Source organism: Thunnus maccoyii, chromosome 16 (assembly GCF_910596095.1).
Source record: "Thunnus maccoyii chromosome 16, fThuMac1.1, whole genome shotgun sequence".
Taxonomy (NCBI): domain Eukaryota; kingdom Metazoa; phylum Chordata; class Actinopteri; order Scombriformes; family Scombridae; genus Thunnus; species Thunnus maccoyii.
The window spans coordinates 15,496,124-15,513,553 of record NC_056548.1 but is presented as its reverse complement, the minus strand read 5'-3'; the positions used below and the strand labels follow the sequence as shown (position 1 = coordinate 15,513,553).

General features: G+C 42.0%; 1 protein-coding gene across 14 annotated transcripts in view; it reads left to right on the top strand.

The window, feature by feature from the left end:
* Positions 1-10,008: 10,008 nt before the first annotated feature.
* Positions 10,009-17,430, top strand: part of LOC121880518 — a 177,714-nt gene continuing 170,292 nt past the window's right edge. For 5 of the 14 annotated variants that reach the window (XR_006091559.1, XR_006091561.1, XR_006091560.1 and 2 more), the window contains exon 1: positions 10,018-10,735. The gene's annotated coding sequence lies outside the window, so the exon portion shown is untranslated. Of the gene's footprint in view, positions 10,736-17,430 lie in introns of all 14 variants that reach the window. The other 9 variants (XR_006091562.1, XR_006091563.1, XR_006091556.1 and 6 more) reach the window with 6 other exon arrangements.

The following is a 17,430-nucleotide window of genomic DNA, read 5'->3' as shown; positions in this document are numbered from 1 at the left end:
TGTGTAGCTGCAGACACAGGGTCCAGAATTACCATCTGCCAAGTGCCGAATGCCAGATCAATCAATAAGGGTCAGCCACCACACTGACAACACTTTTTGATATAATAACATTTAAATGCCTTTGGTCGTAGTCCCTGTTGGCCACACTTTCCTTTAGCGTCAGCAAGTCAAAACAATTCAGAAAATGGTACTCAGTTTCAGGCTGTAATACATTCCACTTATAATTACTTTAAACAGGCAACCACCGTGGTGTGTTCTGGTAACTCATTGGCTCCTTGACTTCTCACGCGTCTCCCTGTTGCAGTCACATGCTTAGACAGGAGGGCTCAGGTCTGGACAGAAGCGCAGGAGGCTCTCGGACTGCTCTTAAACCCATTAAGGCCACCTGGGTGTGTAGCCATGCATGGCTAGAAAGATGGCCAGGAGGTGTGTGAGCGTACACATATTTGTGCGTGCACTGGCTGAGAGGTGGCCAGGAAGAGCAGGCTGTTCAGCAAGATTAGCGGGCTCTCACATGTTGCATAACAGATTCCCCTTCTCGTGAAAAACCTGCCTGTATGTTGCCCCCCGCTAAGTAGGATGGCCTTTCACTAACGCCCTCTACACTCACACATGGACACGTATGCAGGAACATTGTTATGCTTCACCCCCAAGATGCTTCTGTTGCTTTGCTTTGTGTCCTTTTCTATTTGTTTGTTTCTCTATCAGTGATGTGTGGGAGGAAAAGGTAGCCAGACTGGCCTCCCTACTCACGCAGGTTGTGTCAAAGCCTTAACAAATGTCATTATCCAGACCAGCCTGGAGGTGATTAGGTAGTGTGCTGCTTATGGCTCTGTGTTTAGCATGGGCCTGCTGCATCCATCCAGGCCAACTGCTGTGTGTGTGTTTGTGCATATGGGCCTGGGCTTGCTGGGGGCTGTGATCCGATGGGCCCTATAACACCAAATCAAACACAGAGGGAGCCGCAGCCTGCCTATTTCTCTGTCATAGTGTGTTTTGTGTGTGTGTGTGTGTGTGTGTGTGTGTGTGTGAGCAAGGGGGGTTAAGTAATAAACAAGGTCTCCATGGTGACAACAGATGCAGCTGCAGCAAAGAATGAAGTTGAGTGTCAGCAGTGAGGGCCCACTGTGTGCATGTTTGTGTGTGCATGTGTGTGTGAGTGCGGGAAAAAACACCAGCAGTAGGGGCCCAGTGAGAGTCGTAAACACCAGCAGGCCATGACTTCCACAAATAGACCTCTTAGAGAAAAAACGGAGAGGCTAAAGAAGGGGGGGGGGGGGTGGGGGGGGGCTATTATACATTATTTCACACACAATATAAAAAGAAAGATATGTAGCACAAGAATGTACGGAACGTAATGAGTTTACAGTTGAACAAGGCAAAAAAAATTTGATTACATTACAGAAGATGCATAAACAAGCAAACAATTGCATAAGTAAAGCTGGGGGAAAAAAAAAATCAGTGCATTTCTTTGCACTGGAAATCCTAAGCTCTGGCATCCACGCTTGATATGTCAAGTTCCTCACAGAAGCACGACGTCCTCCCTCCCCCAAGCTAAAGCGCCAACAATCTATTCATCAGTCTTCATCATCTTTCATCATTATATGGTAATCCTCCCAGCTCACTCTGGGTCTGTCTTGACAGCCCCCTGCAGTGTCTCTTTCTAGTCCTGTTGTGTGGTGAGTGTGCCATCTTGATTCACACATCCTGTCACTGGTTCGTAATCCCTCCTTTATGGAGACAGAATAGCACACTGCTGTCTCTCTTCAACGCCTAACTTCAAGGCCAGATCACCGCGCAGTAGCCTCATGCGTTCTCATTGTCAGAGCACCTCTGCTGGCAGTCCGAATCCCACCCCAACCTGACCCCCCTGTTCAGGCTATTTTCCAATATTATTTATGCAGGGACTCTCTTTAGTCCTCTCTAAGCTGGCTTTTTCAAGGCTTTTCACTGAAGGGCTGAAAACATACAAATCCCCCCCAAACCCTCTGAAAAACCATATGGAGCACTGTACCTTAATCAGAGCAGTCACTGTGTGTGTGTGTGTGTGTGTGTGTGTGCTCACTAATTTTAGAATAATCCCTGGTGATTATGGGAGTGGTTATTAGGATGAATATGGCAGCAGGGTTGGGTCGGGCCGAGCTGAGCTGAGCCCGGGCTGCAGCGAGAAACAGATGTCAGTTGACCCACATCTGCCGAGCATGCTGGGACGTTGGAGTGTCAGGTCACGGCTCTGATCACCTCAGGGACACTGTACATCTGGGCCCGGAAAGATCATTGGCTTTTTCTCTTGGTTCACAGTGTCTCTGTCATACCCCTCACACAAACACACATACACCCTTACTGAAAATACAAATATTTCTGGCAAAAAGAGCAAGTTTCAGACTCTGATGTTGAGATCAAAAGGTTTTGACCAGACCTCTTGGATTGTTACCCAGACTAGTAAAGTCTGGGGATGCTTGAATGTAAACTGTCGCTAGTAAAACACTGTGGCTGAATGGAAATAGGGTGCAGCCCTAACACTGAACAGAATTTTTATCATTATGTGTATACTGTATATAATATGTATATTTTACAGTTGGTTTCAATATACTCATCTCTCTGTGCGACCTGCAAAAATGCACCTCACTGAGGGCAATATGTTATCTAACAAGATCTAAAATGTATAAATCTCAATCCAGTACTCCTCCTCATGTGCCACAGCAAACTAAAGCCATGTTCAGACAGACAATAGCATTACATAAAAAAAATACAGCCCCCTCATTCATTGGCAGGGGACCGCTGCGTTGGCTCAGCGGGGGTGAAGACAGCGAAAAATCACAGGGTTGAGGCAGATCAGACAAAAGGTCAACTTTTCTGCGATGCAATGCAGTGTCACCATACAAAGCGCTGCATCAGCCAGTCAAATACGTATTGTTTTACCTAGCGATTGTCACAAGGAAAGTGAAAATGATTGATAACCTTTCAGAGTTGTAAAATCCTGTCACAAAGCTGTTTTTGTTTGAACACTCACTAAGCTATGTGAGCAATGCATTTGTTAGCTAGGATTATTTTTAATCTATGCACGTTAAAAACATGAATCAAATTGATTTGATTACTTGAAGGAGACAAATCTTTTTACATAAAGTGTTATGTAGATAAGTGTATGGATACACTGGCAATAAGAGCAGCTGTTGTGAAGCAGTAGGCTTGGTGTTGAGCTGCAAAGATCAGAATTACATGGTTCTCTCCAGATTTCACAAATTTATGTTCTGTAGTTTGTACATATCGTGTCCTTGTTTTTATGGTATTGTCTGCCTACTTTATTCCCTGTTTTTTCTTTTCACCTCTTCCCTCTTTTTCTTCTTTCTGTAAAGAACTGTAACTACTGCTTTGAAAAGTGCTATATAAATAAAGTTTGCTTTGTGGATTTGGTGGATTATAATCCTATTGGTGTATTGTGTATTCCCTCTAGCTGCTACAACTTTCTATCCAGATTTTGTAATTGGCATTTTCCAACCTGTGGCTTTTAATACACCCCAGCTATCTGGATTTCCTCTCTTCTTCTATTTTATTACGTATGTGTTTAGAATTTTAGGGGAGTTTTTCCTTCTAGACCTTAGACCTATAAAGCCCACTGAGACATTGCATGTGATATTAGGCTATACAAATAAACTTGAGTTCACTTAACTATTAAAGCACTGCTGCATGTCCCATTCCAGAGGGCACATCGTTCAGGCAGTATTTTATTAGCTTATAAATTTATTCAGATTTTAACACTGGTATATTTTGCTCTCTGCTTCGGCACTGGCATCCTCTATGATCTGGTGGTTGCTGTAGTTGCTTAAAGATGTGACTTTTGTATCACGTTTTCATTACATTACGTCATTGTAAAACAAGGAGGAAATACTTTGTAGTACATACAACACAAATGCATGTAAAAAGGGACTTCTGCAGTGGCTACCACTGACAAGAGAAAAGAGAGAAGCACAAATTTCCTCATTGCCAAACCAAACATTGTGGCTCTAAGCTATAGTTGCATTTACTTGAAATGATGCGGTAGACCAACACTGAGAATGAGCGAGCACTAATTGAAAGCAGCTTGCTGGAGTTCCAGTGAATACTGACTGTGGGATCAGTTTTCTATTGTGTTCTAATGTACTGGTTCCCTGGTCATTCCTCTGCGTTCCCAGGAGGCCTTGGAGTTTATAGTCCTAGATAGCTGGATGTTGACTCACACGGGCCTTTCTGGCCATCGAATGACAAGTTCACACAGCGACATATTGCCTACTAAGGCGAAGGACATCAAATATTTCATTTCCCAAGACAGATGGTTCGATTGTGAAGTCTAAATGAGTAGTGAATAGCTGCAATTTTCACCGCCTTTTACAGAACGGTGTTAACTTTATGAGGTTACACAAACCTGTTGCGTGTAGTTTTTATTAAATGACATCATTATATTTCTCAAATAAATGAATACTTTCCAACTTCCATGCCTTATTTCTCTCTCTCCCTCTGCCTGTTGCTGTGCTCTTTCCCCATTTCTAATTTCGCTCTCCTGCCTTCCCATCATTCCTCCTACTTCTCTCTCTCTCTCTCTCTCTCTCTCTCTCTCTCTCTCTTTCTTCAACAGGATTAAGGCCCATCCTTGTCATCCCATAGGGCAGAGTGGTTTGACTGACAGCCGGGTTCAACATCTTGACACAGGTCCGTGCCCCCGTCATCATCGCTGATCGTCCCATGCTGGCCCAGAGTGACAAGCGCCTGCAGAGCCATTTACTCCTGGTGCAGCCGAAAAAAGCCCTCCTCAATCACTGGCTTTCACTGGGCATGCAGGCGCACACCCTCCTTCCTTCCTTTCTCCCCTCTTCTTCCTTACCTTCTCTTCAAAAGTTATTTCCTTCCATTTTAATAGCTATGCCCCTTCAGTTTCTTAATTGACAATCAATTTTTCCTCCTCATCGCTTCATTCAATTTTAAGACTTTTTTGTTTTTGTCTCTCCTCTCCTTCCTGCTCTTCGTTTTGACCTCCTCTAATCCTCTTTTCTCCCCTCTGATATCAACTCTCTAGTATCTAGTGCAGGCTAATCTAAAGGAATCTGCCAGATCTTAATTAGGGTAATTACTGTGTTTGTTTTAACTTAACACTGATGACTCCACTTGAGCTACTATCTTTGAGCAGGCCATAACAGATGGGGTGCTTAGTACTCTTTTGGGAAAGCTGACAGGAGTCAGGATTGAGCTGTATGATTTTTGAGCTTGATGTTTGTCAGCTTAATTTACCTTGAAAAACTGTTTAGCAGGAATTCCTCCCAAACCTTTTCCATAGAGGGAATGGAGCCTTCTGGGGTGACAGTAATATGCAAGAAATGAAACAGAAGTAGTTGTTTGCACCGGCAAAATGACTGGTTTGTGACCAAAATGAAGTGTCACATTTGTTTTGATTGATGCAGTGTCAACAGACCTGTTGGCCAAACAAGTTAAGCTTCATCCACTGCCCTCTAATACAACATATAACACTGCCTAAAACTGGTCGGTAATGTCACAATTTGCTGCATTTTTTTATGAGTCTTTTGGTATGAGTCTATGAGTCTTCTGATTTATTTTCTTTGTTTACATTACGTTCTTGTTCATCCTACTCATTTAAATGAGTCACTTTGAGGACAGACTTAAGGAGTTTTTATGGACTTATATGACAGTATGAGATATGCCTGAAACAAACTAGTTTTTACGATGTGCCGTCTGACCACGTCTGAAGGCAAAAGTGTTTTTAACAGCAACACTCAAATGTGGGTTGAAAAACCTGCGGTCATTGAGAAGGGTTTGTCTGTGGAGGCTCTGTGGATGAGGACCTGTTCCCTCTGTAGATATAAAGGGCTCATTCTAAGGTAGCGAAAACACAACAAGTCTTATTTCCAGGTGATTATACACTAATTAAAACATGCTTATGAAAATTATATTCCATTTCTGCCAAGTCCGTTCTGCTAGATGTCACTAAATTCTTCACACTGCACCTTTAAATGTCTGTAACACTTTCTGACAGTCTTTCTTCTAAGCGTGGTGTCTTTGTACTGTTGCACTGGGCTGTACACATGAAAACTGACAGAAGCAATTGTGTGAAGAATGAAAAAAAAGAAAATTTCAAACACTGGCCTCACCTGGCCAATCACTGTTTGAAGTGGGCGTGTGATTGTTGGATTCTCTGTGTGGGAAAGTTACAGAAATTGTTATTTAAGGCATTCCCCAGTTCTGAAGTTGGAAGAGTGTAGAGAGTGCTGTCAGATGCTGTCTGACTATCTGACAAGCACTTGAAGCTTACTGACGCCTTAAGTTGGACCAGTGATTTTAACCTCTTTGGCTTGTGACCCATTACAACAAAGCAAGGTTTTCTTATTACTCCTTGTCACTGACTGCATATGTTTACCCATTTTGACCATTTCAAGAGTGATTATTTTTCTTTCTTTAATGTGAACAATTTCTGGAGTCCTGAAGTGTTAAAATTATCAAGTAATTAACAAGAAAAAAGTAAAGATTAGAGAAGAATCTGAAAAAAACCAACATAATTATGTGTAGCAGAAATATTTTTTTTTTCAGTGTGCCAATCCCATTAATCATTTCATGACCTCTAAATTTAATTTTGTGAGCTGCTGTGGGGGTCCTGGCCCTCAGGTTAGGAACCACTATAGATAACTATAACCAGTATAAAATTGGGAAACTCCAGAATGTCATGTAAGAAGTACTTTATGTAGAAAGTAGTATACTGTGTATATGTTGTGTGAGTAATTTCTTGTCTACTTTCTATCTTACATGGGGCTGTAATAGGGCGATTCACTGCAAAGTCCCTCAGTCTGAAACAAAGATGCAGTTCAGGTTGTTGTACACACTGTAACATGACAGTATGATTATGAGAAAGTTACATATTGTGTGTGTGTGTCTGTGTGTCTGTGTGAGCGCTGAAGGACAGGAGGGCATCAGATGAGTACAGACTGTTTCCACCTGCCAGGTGCCTGGTCTCTAATCCCCCCTCTCTGTCTGATTAAACACACACACACATACACACACACACACACAGGCGCAACAAGGTCATCTCTCTGTCAACCATACAATAGCGCTGTGTACCCATCTGGCCTACATCCTAAATACTTCCTCTTTAGAAAACAAATAAAAAAAGGAGAAGAGAGCTAGCACTTTGTGCCTTAAAAACTGGTCAGAAGTAAGTTATTATGATTCTCATTCATTTTATATTATATTTACCACTATTTAAGCAGTTACCACATGCGAGCTATGAGACATCTGGGACTGCTGCAGACATCATCTTGGTGACTTTGTGAGAAGACACAGCACTCTGTTTTATCTAATGTCTCCATACAGTATGCGCTCACTCCTGAAACACTGAGCTCACCTCAGCGAGGAAGAGGCCTCGCACAGTACTTTCTTTGTATAATATCAAAAACATATTTTAAGAGAATTTATGTGGGCCCTTGTGCTGCCAAAACCGCATGAAATCTCCTGCCGCTGCTTTTACAGTGATGAAACTGTCTTTCTTTTTTCTTTCTTTCTTTCTTTTCTTCCTTTACTTCCTTCCTTCCTTCCTTCAGCTTTTACTTTGGCAATGGACAAGCTCCCCCTGTGTGAGTCATATCATTCTGACAATATTTTATGCTGGGAGTACAGCTTTGAAATCTGGAGGATAAGAGGGCTTTGTAGAGATAGTGACACCCATCCTCCTCTTTCTCCTCCTCCATCTCGTCCCACTCCTCTTCTTTTCCTTCCCCTGGGGAGGTTTGTCTTCTTCTGCCCCCTACGACGGCTTTTATGTCTGACGAGGTTCTGTTGTGTCGAGGTGAGGACGAGGTCAGACGACTTCAAACGCCGTGCTGAGGAACATCTTATTCGATGAATAAAGATTAATGCAATAATGTTTGTGTACACTTGAGCGAATGTCTGAACACTGTGGTTTTTGTCTTGCATTTGTCATAAATCCTTATGGATTTGATCCTGTTAGTAAGATGCTGACAGTAAATGCTTTCACACTGTAATGTAATACAGTAGGATGTATTATAATCTGATGTGTGCTGGTATATGTGCTGTGCATTATTTACTCTATTTAGTCTCATAGTAGAGAGCAGTATATATTCACCATAAATCTTGAATGCTGTGTGTGTGGTTTGATCTACATTATGATAGTGGAGGAATTCCATGTGGTGCCATGCTGTCTGCACCGTCTCCTCTCCCTACCTGTTGAGGCTGTGATTAGATACTGTCAACCCTCAGGCCATAGCTATCGCATACAGGTAGAGCTCAGTCAGGCTATAGCTTTCCCTTATGTTGTGGGATGGGATACAACTCGTGAACTCCAGAAACTGCAGACGGCGCTGAAAGTTTGTGTCACACTAATGAGCAATCTGTCAACAAGTGTGCGCTACAGGGAACATGGAGGAAAAAAAAAAGAAACATTTGAAAAAATGTAGATTATATGGCGGAAATCCTTGTAGGCTATGTATACTCCCCTTGCCCCAAACCACACACACACACACACACACACACACACACACACACACACACACACACACACACACACACACACACACACACACCTCCATGACAGAGTAAGAATAACTCACTTGTAACAGAAAATATTTCTATTTTGAAGGACAGATGGTTTTCTTCCTACCACAATTTTTAAAGTGTTTGAAAGAAATATTTCAACATTTTGGGGAATATTTGTTTTTACTTTCTTTCTGAGAGCTAGGTGAGAAGATTGATACCAATCTCATGTCTATGTGTTAAATATTTGAGATCAGGCCAGGAGGTGATTAGCCTAGATTAGCATAAAGAGTGGAAGCTCGGGGAAAAGCTAGCCTGGCTCTCTCCAAAAGTTAAATAAAAATATGCCTTCCAAAAATATCCCTAAAGCTTAAACACTGTACCTTGTCTGTTTAATCCCCACACAGCCAAAAAAATTCAAATGACAAAAGGTTTTAGGGGAGTTACACATTGAAACAATGTTTTGACAAGCAACAGTTTATCCAGCACTTGTTCGTCAAGAAATCGTCACAGCATGCAGCTGCCCCTAAAACCATAACCTGTCATTTTTAGTTCTGCCTGTGTATGGATTAAACAAACAAGATACAATGTGTTGCTTAACCCCATAGTTTAACAGAGACTTATGAGAGTAGTATTGATCTTCTAATGTCACTCTCTGAATTAAAGCAGAAAAGCATATTTCAGAAATTGTTGAAATATTCCTTTAATGTGAGCAGTCCACATCTTTTGTGGCACTTCTTTCTTAGTTTGAGCTCCACTGACAGACATTCATTCATTACTTTCCTCAGTTCTTTTAATTTTTGTGCTTGTTTTAATTCAATTTGTAAACCTCTGATTGCATTTAAACATTGAACTCACAAGATCTTAACTCAAGATCCTAAAACTAGCTTTTTTTTTCAAAGCTTCCACCTCATCATGGGCTATCAACCTTTTAACTCAAGTGCACCTTGAATTAAGATTATTCCCAAGGTCAAATCCTTTAATGCTCAAATCAATTGCTTTAATTTTGCCCAGTTACATGTTACTTGCCTCATCCAGTAGGTCTACTGAGTTATAATCTACATAAATACTTACACATTTTAATAACTTCATACTACATAAATTTACTGTAATAAGGTTGGGGTTGTTTGGCCAAATGCCTTTCTGAAGTGACACTTGCACCAGCAGGAAGTTTGGTTGACATAAGTCATTACCAATTTATTTATTTTATTATCAATTTGGAGTATTTTGATTTTTATCACATTATCGTTTTTGCCTGTTATTTCAGATCTGATGTTATGTTTATTGTTGTTCTATGTTCGATAAAGTGTTTTAAAAAAATATTGTGAATATTTTTTCTCAAAATTGGTTTCACTTTCTCTTTCTAGGTCATGGACTACATTTGATTTGAAAGAGAACTTTTATTTTAATTATATTTTATATTATATTTTTTATATTTTATTTTAGTATTTTAATTGTAACTCTTTTAATTATCTTTTAACTCGCCCTGCATTCATCTGTTTCACTCTGCAGATGCCTGTAAACATTTGGTCTCATACATGTTTATGTTGAATTAGCATGCTAGGCTAACAGTCTGTCAGCTGTGTGACTTTATATCGGTGCAGTGACGTCATTCAGAGCGAACGAGCACCGTAAACCATAGACTGTATGCCGTAAACGCACCTGTCACCTTTCCAGCACTGTGCTGTTAAACCGGGAACACGTGGCTACACCTTATTTTTATACAGTCTATTGGCTACACACAATGCGGCAGGGCTATGCTAACGATGCTAACTAGCAGCTAGCCGCCGCGCAGACTGGTAAAATGGTTCCGTCCGGCCGACCAATGGTGTAAATTCATCACTCAGTGAGTCAGACAGTCAGAGGGACATACACTCGGGGTCCGTGACCGGTCCAGCCAAAAAATATCAAATAACAAATGTAGTTTTACGTACGTCCCTTACAAAACATGTAAATGGAAGCATTATATCCAGTAGCCATTATCAAGCAAACTTCTTCTTGCCAGGAAAAGTTAGCAGCGTCATTTTCCTGTAATGGATTTATCTCTACATATTAAACGCACCGCTAGTTGTTTAAAGACATTGGACTGAAACAAAAAGCTTTTTTTCACTGAAACTCCACCATATTCACGGTGAAAACCTCAACCTGATATCTTGTTAACTTTTTTTGGACCAGTTATCTGTGGGACTTATGGACACTGGAAAGCAAGGTAAGCTACACACCTGTAGACATTTAGCTAACAACACTGTGAACGTGATATAATGTGAAGACTCCACAGCTTTTACAGTTTGCTCTTTGTGTTATCATAATTGTGGGTCTTCTCAGTTTGTTGTTAGGGAAAGAGCATGCTACAGTACCGTACAGTCATGGTATTTATTAGTATTACTATAAGTAATAGTATATTATAGTATCAACTCTGCCACTTGACTACAGAACTGTATTTATTTTTTGTCCATTGAATAATACTGCTACACTGGCACTCTAATCACATTGATTGGGATGTAGATTTTGGTTTGAATCAAGTTTTTGAGATATTAATGTCTAAGATGTAAACCTAAGCCTTCCCCTAATACAGTGGGATTAAGTGGGTCTTTACAGCATTAATAATTCCATTAAAAAAATCAGAAAGTGCCCCCATTACTCTGTAAGAACACACTATCAGTAGTTTTCAGTTAAGTCTATTCACCACCACTGTTTTGGGTTGGAGGCAGAAATCTTTGCAATATCTCAAAACATGGGCACATAAATCATAAATGCCTAGATACCAGTCAGGTAAGTGAGAAAATATACGGTTTTGTAATATGGGTGAGCTGACTCCTTTAAATGTAATTGCTTTTACCCTAAAGGCACCACAAAGGAGCCATATATCATTGACCCTGCAATCTCTTACACAAGATGCTTCCTGGTTGTGCACTGAAGGGGCCCATTTCGCACGCAGGGAGGCTGACAAAGTAGTCTTGACCCTGGGCTGAGGCTTGTTGTGGCGCTGCCTCTCTGGAGGTTGGCTGTGTTCTGTCTGGGTCTGCGCTGCTCTCTAATCACCCTGATATTGCACTTACAGGGCTGACAGCTATGGCGCCACAGAGAGGGAGAGAGAGATTGTACACGTGACAAGGCCCACCTTGGCTCTCCACTTGTTCCCTCTCCAGATAATCACTTTCTATTGATTTTCTTGGAGCACACAGATCCCTTTTACCTTTCAGCCTCTCTGATAACTGCTTGTCAAAATATCTAGGGCCACAGTATACAGACCTGTTACCTATTACCTTCCCTCATCCACTTAATAATGCATAATGTATGCGAATAAAAGAAGAAGTCCTGCAGGGCTTCATTTTTGCCACATGATCAATAATGAAACCTATTTGTAAGCCATCCCTTTTGAAAATAATCAGGGCTATTATTGAGCTTAGGGGGTGGGAGTGTGTGTGCAGTGAAACATAAACCCAAACTCAGTGTGTGAGTACTTGTGTGCAGTCGATGCTTCATTCCTTTACAGCTCATATCAGTGAGCTGAGGCGTCACAGCCGGCGCCCTCTGCTACTTACCTAATTAGCTCTAGGAGCCCCTGCATTATTAACAGACCCCCTAAATCATTCAGAGGGGCCCTAATGTGCGTGTGTGTGTGTGTGTGTGCGCCAGTGTGTCTGTGTATGCAAGGGGAACACACAGAGGGGGTACAGAGGATCACTGCGATAATGTCCCTCCCTATTCACGACATGTCAGACGTAATTATTCACCCTGGGAAGACACGGGTCCAGAACACTGGTAATGGCACTCTTCTTGTCCCCTCCTCCTTCTCCTCCTCCTCTTCCTCCCCCCCCTCCACTCTTCTCCCACTGCTTCTATGACTGACAAGGTGCTAGATGGCTCAGACACACTCTATAGATAGACAAATAGTGGAGGACGGCCACTATTGTTAGACAAGAATGTTCATGTTACAGAGGTCATGTGTTAATGCGGGGAGATCAGGAGGAATAGATGGATTATGTTTATTTTATTGTGTACATGGATCTCATTAACATGGACAGCTATGTCATTTATAGGCCTCATTTGCTTATATTACATGTAAAGTACTAATCATTTTAGAGGAATATTATGGCGATAATAGTATGAGTGTCATTTAGCTACTTAAACCACCGCATGACTCACAATTGTGGCTGTTGAGAAACAGAAGTGCTTAATGAAAAAAAAAAACTAATTTTGGAAGCAAAATGCAGCTGAATCATGTTCAGCAAAATTCCGTTGTTTCCTCTCGGTTTAGCAGCTGGAAGTGGTTTGGTCGTTTTGCCGGCAGAGTCAGCAAGACACAAATGAAAAGTCAATATACATCACTTCCTCCCTCTCAGCGAATAGCTGCCGTGTTGGGGGGTGATATTGTTCTGTATGAGATAATATTTGGCTGGGCTGGTGACCAGGAGCTCTTGCCCTGGTAATTCCACATGTGTTTACTGGAATGTGACTGTTTCCTGAAGCTCTGCAGTAGCTCTGGTATGTGGGTTGAATTCCAAAACATTGCTCCCTTTTCTGCGGTCTTGTTCACTCTCCCACATACCGCAGATTTGTAGAGTATAATCAGACCTGCCAACACTCCCGTTTTTCCCGGGTTTCTCCTGTATTTCAAGGTCATCTCTCAGCGCCCTCCAGTTTTGTTGTTTCTCGCAGGAAACTCCCGTAATTTGCATGGCCCTTATTATAAATAATCGTCATACACGGATCCATGAGTTTTGTATGTTTTTCTGACGTTACCCAAGTTGCCAGATCATCTATGAAACACAATCTACCCGCACAATCAAAACACACTACATACAATTTCAACCCATCTGTCCCCGCAACCTGGCAATCCACAACCCGATTCAAGGGGCGTATGTGCAGCTGCTCTCTGCGCAGGCAGGCGAGCTAGCTAACTTATCGGTTGTCAAAATGTCAGGGCAGGACGGCGTTCAATAAGCCTTTTTAGTACATACATTTTTAGAGTGGTTTCAAAGAGGGCTGTGAGAAAGATGGTGTAGTCTTCCTCAGCAGTGTTAGCAGGGTGGATGAGTGATTATGATTGTGCAGGTGTATGTATTTTTGCTGTTGGAGTACTCATGCATACTGTAAAGTTTCACACTTGCAGCCTTTACCATTGATTATATAGCATATAACAGGGCATGTGTGATTGGGGAGTTGATACTGCAATGATGGTTAATCAGTCATAAAATAATTGGGCACAGCAACATTAGTGCTAAGGGTCCATAATTGCATACTGTGTAAACAAAATATACATATTTTGTTAAATTACTGCTGTGGACATGCAGAACACCAGTGTAACTGTTCTAAATTCTGGCCACAAAGGGTTTCAGCGGTATTGAAACAATTTCTGTGGTTAATGTTAGTGGATGTATGTGTGAAAGGGCCACCGGGTTTTGGCAAAAAGGCATTTTAGAGTGCAAGCGGCAGTCTGGCAGGACTGTTCTTCAGAAATGTGTCAGCACACTGCAGTCTCGATTTTTAAGATGGCTGTGAAGCTAAGTAGATTACAGGCTTTTTACTGCAGTAGCAGGATGGGAAAAATTATGGTGAGAACTGTAATGGGAAAAAGAATTAGACAAGATAAAAGTCTCAAGATGGTGGGAGAGTGCAAGTGAGAGCGAGCGAGAGAGAAACACTCCTTTACGTCGTTAATCTGGTCTGCCCCTCCCCCCTCTGTTTCAATTAAGAAAATTACTTTTTAGTTCAATTAACAATAATTCACGCTTAACTGAATAAAGTTTATTACACAATCAAGGCGACAACAGAGCAAGTGAAAGGGACACACGCGCACGCTTACACTCACACACACACACACACAGGAGCTCCTTGTAGCGGGTGTCAGCGGGCTTTGGTGAACCGTGGCAGGATGCTGGTTAGGGCCTGGTGCTGGAGGTCGGGGGCGGACATTGTTGTTAAGGGATCTTACTTAGGGAGAAATGTGTCATCACATCCTTAGATGGAGGGGCCTCTCTATCCCTTATCCTTGGCCTCAGGCAGCAGCTTGCATCACAGCGATTAGCTCCTAAACACAGACAATAACACTAGCAGCCACATCGTCATAATCGCCATTATCCACCCCGCCACCATCACCAGAAAACATGGCAGGGACTCATTTCTGGAAGCTTCCGCCCTCTTTTATGCAACTACAGATGAGCTGTCTGCCCATAAACATTTGGGAAAACAAAATAGCGCGGCATATAAATTGTCCTCTTTTACATTTTCATACCAACAATAAGGTGTTCTTTGCTTCAGCCGTGGTTCATCCTCCTTTGTTCCCCAACCCTCCTCCTCTCCCCTCTCTTCCCCTTCTCCCCCCCCCCTGAAATGATTTACACTGCTACAATTATTGGGTAATCTCCACTGTCATTACTCTTAACATCTGCTCTGTCACAATGCTAAGGGCTTTTGGCTGTGCTGGGCGACAGTTACTCTATGTGCTTACAGTCCTGTGATGCAGACAGAACACCCCCCCCCCCATTGCCTTATTTTCTTTATGTGCTATCTGCATTAGAGTGATGAAATGGCTTTTATATGAGTGGGAGCAGTATGGTGGAATAATTTGCTTGTGTGTGTGTGTGAGTGAGAGAAAAGAAGAGGATGTGCATCTGATCAGAGATGTAGGTAGAGTTTTAGACTTCGCTGACAGGCACTGCTGAGATTTCAAGAGGTCACAGATCAGCCGATGATCTTGAAAGTCAAGAAGGATCAGCGGAGGGGAACGCTTTCATTACCAAATCTTAAAGCTACTGATATTATTTTTCCATTTGAAACTGACAACCCTACCACCCACCCTCTTGCTTTTCTCTTATGCATACGCAAGCCATTTCTTTCATGTGTTTCTGTCTGCCTCTCTGAATGAATAATAAGCAACCACCCAGCAGACAGGCAGTTAAGCAGGCTAACCTTTAGCGAGCAGGGAGAGGAACATTCAGAGATTTCCATCAGATTACCCTCTCCAGTTTCCATTGTGTGTGTTGGCCCCCTCCGTGGTATTTCTCCCCCCCCCCCCCTTATGCAGCAAATTGGAACCATTTGGTATTCAGATAACAGCAAACAGCTCAGATCTGCTGGAACAATAAGCGGTTTCCAACCAATCGCCCACCTGGTCTGAGCTGTGCTAAGACAGTCTTGATAGTCGTCAGTTCTTTCACCACCGCTCAGTTGCCAGTGTGGGTTTTTTTTTTCCTTTTTCCAACAGCTAGCGTTTCTAAAGCCTCCCTTCTGATTCTGGTTTTACCTCCCTCTCTCCTCACTGCTGATTGACCTTCAGCTTCTTCACAAATCAGATCTCACTCAGGAGTACCATACAAGATAAATTCAGTCTAGTGGATGTCACAACCTGGCGACTGTAACGACTTTAGTCCTGTCTGCGGCGGTTGTGTACGCACTGAAGCAGTTGTCTGTGAGTGTGTATACTTTATGCTTCACCCCAATGAGAGGATTGTAATGACATGGGTCCAATACTGTGTGATTGAGATGGATGACCTGTTTTATTATCTGTGTTTTGTATGTATGTGTATGTGTGCATATACTCCCCGAGTGCTGAGGGAACACATTGTGACCCTAGTTGTGTTTGGCCACCAGAGGCCATGCTGGCAAAGGCTGAAATGATGATTAAGGACAGGGGGGCTGGATGGGAAAATGTGGATTAATGAAGCTCAGATAGAATTAATAGCCATGACATCCCACAACAGCGGAGACGCTAAATGAGAATATGTCGTGGGTCCACTGGAGTCTCAACGCTTGTTCGCTTTCAAGGTGATGGTAGGAGTAAAGAAGGAAAAGTTGCAACTCTCGACTGACTTACCTCACTTGTCCTGTCTTGACAACAGAAAAAATAAAAGCTGCATTTCTCGCAGGAGGAGAATATAGTTTTGTTTGTCCCAGCCCAGTAGCCCAAGGAGTTATATTCATACAGTATTTGATGGTTCTGCAGCGCACGATTTCTCTTCCAATGTTCATTACCCATGCATGAAACAGTTAGCCCTTTATGTAGAGATGCAGAAAATGTGGGTGCTGAGGTTGGGTTAGTGGATGGGTGTGTAGAGCATCTAAAAATCTGTAACCATAAGCTTCACCTTACTTTAAAGGTAACGGTATTATTACTTCATCAGTGTGATGTATTTTCTTTTAAAATGGCATGATCGGACAGGACATTAGACAGTGAGGTGTTGGTGTTATGTGCGAGTGTTATGGAACAAGCGGCAACTACCAAGTACCTTAAAGTGCAATGCCACCAATGGCAGCTAGATGCTGGCTACAAAAAGTCCCTGGCTCCAATTGACTTCCATTCAAAAAGTGCCAACTTCTTTCTAGAAATACTAAGTCAATAATTTTTTTCAACAAGTCATTCTAGTCTCAATCCCTAAATATGTGCTCTTTAATATGTATCTGGTGGTCATTTTGGAAATTATTGCTCCGTTGATAAGTTTTGAAGACTTATGGTGGACTTTGATGTCTGCAGTTAGGACATTGATGGTTCAATTTAAAGAATAAACAGTGATTTTTCTCCAGACACGCAGTTCTACTGTGTTTGTGGTTAAGGAGTTACACTAGCAAGACCCTCACAGGATCCTCCGTGGCAGAAAAACACGTTACACGAACCTTCAGAACCTCCTGCAGTTTAAACTGGACTAACGAAACACTTTTAGTGCTGACTGACTCTAGCACACTCACTAAAAACAGACTTAAAGACACTTGCTACCCTAGCAACATTAAGGCTACAAACATCCTATAATGCAACACTCTGTGTAGAAGTCGGTTTTACACTGGTACTTTATCCATTCAAAAAGAATATCTGATGTTGTGAACACCTAATTGTCTAGACCCCAAATATAAAACAACCTCACTTTTCCAGACGTATTTCCAGGAAAAGACCCCCGTCTTATATTT